Source organism: Erpetoichthys calabaricus, chromosome 4 (genome assembly GCF_900747795.2).
Source record: "Erpetoichthys calabaricus chromosome 4, fErpCal1.3, whole genome shotgun sequence".
NCBI lineage: Eukaryota > Metazoa > Chordata > Cladistia > Polypteriformes > Polypteridae > Erpetoichthys > Erpetoichthys calabaricus.
Window position 1 is genome coordinate 160,714,909 of NC_041397.2, and position 4,568 is coordinate 160,719,476.

Here is a 4,568-nt window from a genome sequence, read left to right on the forward strand (position 1 = left end):
GCTTTGCAGCTCACAGTGTGTCTGTCTAGAGCGCTCCTGTGTGTGTGCGCACACGCCTCTCTCGCGCGTGCTCCTGTGTGTGTGTGTACAGCCCTCTGTCTCTTGCGCTGCCTCTGTGTGTGTGTGTGTGTGTGTGTGTGTGTGTGTGTGTGCGTTTGCGCGCTCTCTCTCGCTTGCTGCACAGGAAATGCACAGGGAGAGAATGAACCGAAAGGGAACCTGGCTTGTTCGTATACCGAGTGTTTGGTCGTGAACCGAGGCAAAAGTTTGGCGAACTTTTTGGTCGTAAACCGAGTTGTACGTGTGCCGAGACGTTCGTGAACCGAGGTTCCACTGTATATATATATATATATATATATATATATATATATATATATATATATATATATATAATGTGTGTGTCTAAATACAGGGCCTTTTATGCATGTGCAAGCAGAGGCCGGTCTTTATGAGGTAATGTTTTTTAAACGATAGAAAGAAAACAAAAATATTAAGAGTCAAACCCAGGAAGCAAATTATATATATTAAACATTCCTTCTTCTCTTACTGCTCTTTCAATGTATATTAGGCAAATTTCAATACACAGTTGAGCCCAGGCCTAAACCTGAAAACAGTCATTAAAACAAAAGGATACCTGTCAAGCTCAGATAAAAGAGAAGAAACAAGTCAAACTGGTATTTTTTTTTCTCATGTTTGACCCCCTGCAGGCATATCTCTCCAGGTCTTAATGCTAATTTCACAAGAAGTATAAATACCTAGTTTCTATTTCCAGTTCGAATCCCGTAAACATCAGAATTGACTCTACTCTATTGGGCCCTTAACCTCTAATTGCTTCATCCTGGGTATGACGTTAATCTGCATCCAGCTCTGCAAGGAGGTCCTCCAATTTACAGGGAAAAGTTTGGGGTTGGTGGCAGGACTGGCACACCAGCCACAGGAAAAAAAAAAAACTCATATTGTTTGTTCCAGCATAGTGCTAAAGTGTCAACTGCTGCACTCAGGTCCCAATATTGTTATGGCTCCCATCCTCTCTCTCTCTCTCTCTCTCTCTCTCTATAAAATGCCTGGACTTAATAATACTGAAGCAGATATCCAATCTGAATAAACAATTGAAAACATAATGTAGATTGAGGGGCTTTACAATGGCACTTACTAGTCTATAAAAAAATAACTAAATTACACTTTGTCTAATAAGTATCTTAGAAGGAAATAAAATGTATCATATTCAATAAATAACAAAAAATAGAAAAATTATGTACAGTATTCCTACTAAGGGAAATAACATTCAAGTTAAAGGGTTATAAAGAACAAGATGACTTAATTATTTTCTTATAATTTCACATTGAAATAGTTACACTGCCAGTTAGACAATGCACCTCTTAAATCTAGTTAACCACTAAAAAACTGACATATATTTTAAATGCTTTACCATGGAAAAATACTGTATATGATTCACTTTGAAGTAATTAATTTGCTGAAGCCCTTTCTACCACTTTAATTATATTACGATGATGTCAATTCATCTTACTGTTCCTTTCTGAATGAATCCTGTCTACTTTAATGCCAGTCCGTTGCTGGTAGTACTGAAATTTCCCACGGGGATCAATAAAGTTTCTATACATCCTAAACTTACAGCCCGATATTTTGGGAGCAACTGAGGCTCCATCCAGGGATTGTTCCTTTCCAGTGCCAGTGATGCTGCCGAGAAAAGCTCCAGCAACCGACAACAATGAAACTGGATTAAGCAAGAAAGAAGATGGACGGATTTACTAGAAGAAAGAGATGACCTACAAAGTCCTGATGTTCAACTGTGTACTTTCTAAGCACTCTCATTAAAATATATCGATTCGTTTGGTAAGTTGACTTGGATATGGGTGTCTGATAAATAATAATAATAATATCAATAAAGTTGGCAAAAGTAACAAACTAGATCCGAGCCGAATATCCTACTAGTTAAAACACGATTTGATTTTTGGCGTCTCCTTTGATTTGATTTTAATTTACATCTGTGTCCATTAATATGTAACCACGCCAAGAGAGTTATTAAGTATTGTTTTGGTGTCTGTATATGACAGATGGATGATGTGTCACTTAGCCTGGAAAACGAACGCATTATTTATGAATACGTGTTCTGACTCCCGTAATAAGGAGTCAAAAATAGCAGCGCACTGCCATTGAACAGAAATGTTTCGATGCCTAAACAAGTCCCATAATGCTGTCAAAACAAACAGTACGCCCTCGCATTGCACATTTATGTTGCTCAGATAGTATTCCTGGCACATGGCTTTTAGAAAAGCATAAACAAAATTTTATTCCTACTCATCGTATAAGCGCGAAGGTAAAAGAAATATTCCACCGGGCTTGTTAATTTATATTGATATCTGCATAAATATTCAATAACGATGAGTTCAGTGCTGACAAAATACATTTCGTTTCTTCGCTTAATATCTATCCAAGAAATATCCCAAGTTCAATATAATCTACGATGTCTGATGCTCTTACGTGATCTATATTCCACGTCTGGAGAAACCCAGGGGACCGAAACACCTTTCCTGAACCGGCGCTCATTAGGACCCAGGGGGATCGGTTTTATTCGGCGAAAGACGTATTCACACAATAAAAACAATATTTTCATGCATTACCGTTAACCATGCAAATTACAGCACCGCGTTGTTCCCACTTACCTAACCCATTAATATGCTCCTGGATTCCATTAATAACATAACGAGGGAAAAAAGGCAGTACGTTCTTCCCTCTACCGGTCGCTTTCTCCTCATAGGAGCTGCCATGTTGCTTCTCCGAGCAGTACGAGGGGCGGAGCAAACGCACCCAGGAGGCTCAGTCGATTGGAAAGTCCAAACGCCAAGCTTCCTGCAGCTAAGCCAATGACCGACGATAGTGGAGAAAATTCAAAAGAAGATGTGACTCAGGCAGCCAAAGGATATCCTACTGTGCTCTAAACGTGCTTTCACAGACGGAAACTAAGGTAGTGCTTGTTTTGAAGGTATCGTGGGGGCAGGACTTGATGGTTTTGGTTCACTATTTTATTGGACAGGCCGCCCTTCAGTTATGTTAACAAATTATGCGTAAAGTAAATGAGCATAAGCAGTACTGTATCGTTATCGCAGTGGTTCACTGAGAAATTAATGCAATACATTCTGAGCATTTTGCAAGTTCACTGTTCTAAAGTAGGCAGCATGGAAAATATTGTTACGATTGTGTATGAAATATTTTTGGTTTAGGATCTTTATAATACTGCAGTTAATACACATATACCAGACTATTTATAGAGTCGGTTGGGTCAAAATCTAAGACATCTGCACCATCTTTCTAATATAACCTGGAGCAAATTTCCCAAACACAACCCCCAACCCCCTAATCTGCCATTTACTTATGTCACTTCTCACAACAAGGTGTAGAGCTGAGTAAAATTTACAATTTTTGTTCGTGCGTACTAGGCATCTGTTCAGTTCTCTCTTGTACATTACTATGTTTGAAACTGAGCGAACAACTCTTTGAACATGTACTAAATCTACTTAAAATTAATTTCCAAATTTACAGTTAGGGGAAGACAGAGACCCAGTCGTCGGAATCTTAAGCATGACCGAATGGATCTCCGCAGTACGTAATCACGTCTATAGGTTGTAAGAAAAAAACGGAGCAAACTTAAAAACCTCACATGAACACGGAGGGAATAGACAAAGCTCAGTAAAACAGGGCGGAGAGACTACGGCGCTACTCAGAAAACAATGAAAGCAAACTTAAGCATCACACGAACAACAATGGCGACAGTGAATCCCCTTATACAGTGTACATACAGTCAGTGCAAAGGACGGAATCATTATAGTCGAAAGAAGGAAAAAACGCGTGTTTCATGGAGAGTCGAATACGTAAGATACGTGTTATCTTCGAATACGCTAAAATACACAGGTTTTTAAAGTATTTCACAGATTGAGTTCAAAAAGTGCAATTTAAAGTGCATTTTATCAGGCCAAACATGAGTCAATTTAATCGGCATATGTACATCCCATAATACATAAAAAGTTTACGACCTGTCACCTTTTTCTTTTAAAATTTTCACACAGACACATATCTTTAAATACCAAGTTTGCCAGGGTTAATACTTGAAAGATACTTAGACTGGAAAACAGCACATGCCCGTTTAAATTTAGCAAAAGAAAAAGTAACAACTCTCACCTAATGTTCTGTCATTATTTTATGGTGAGAAAAATATCATTGCAATCCGATAATCTGATTTCTTCCAATACAAAAACTTAAGCGTTCACAAACTTGTTTGCAAGCTTTTCTCCACGTTCCCCAAATGTTATGAATGTCAGTTTAAAAAAATAAAAATGCAGCACTTGCACTAGATTTTAAGGCGGCACCTGCAAAATTGGATTCCCCACCCAAATTCTTCTTTAAGGTGTAAATCTGCTTTCTCTTTTGTAGTGTTTTTCAAATGCAGATTCCTTAAAAAGAAAAGATTTCACAGTTGAATGTAAAAATAGAAATCTTTGCAAATGTGTGCCATCCTTACATGTCTTTTATTCATTCACATTTATTTGCTT

General features: G+C 38.1%; 1 protein-coding gene across 5 annotated transcripts in view; it reads right to left on the reverse strand.

The window, feature by feature from the left end:
* The window catches only part of LOC114641433 (TIAM Rac1 associated GEF 1), a 471,138-nt gene extending 466,802 nt beyond the window's left edge, over positions 1-4,336 (reverse strand). For 4 of the 5 annotated variants that reach the window (XM_051925739.1, XM_051925738.1, XM_051925736.1 and 1 more), the window contains exon 1: positions 2,685-2,799. The gene's annotated coding sequence lies outside the window, so the exon portion shown is untranslated. Of the gene's footprint in view, positions 1-2,684; positions 2,800-4,197 lie in introns of those variants that run through there. The other variant, XM_051925737.1, reaches the window with a different exon arrangement.
* Positions 4,337-4,568: the final 232 nt, after the last annotated feature.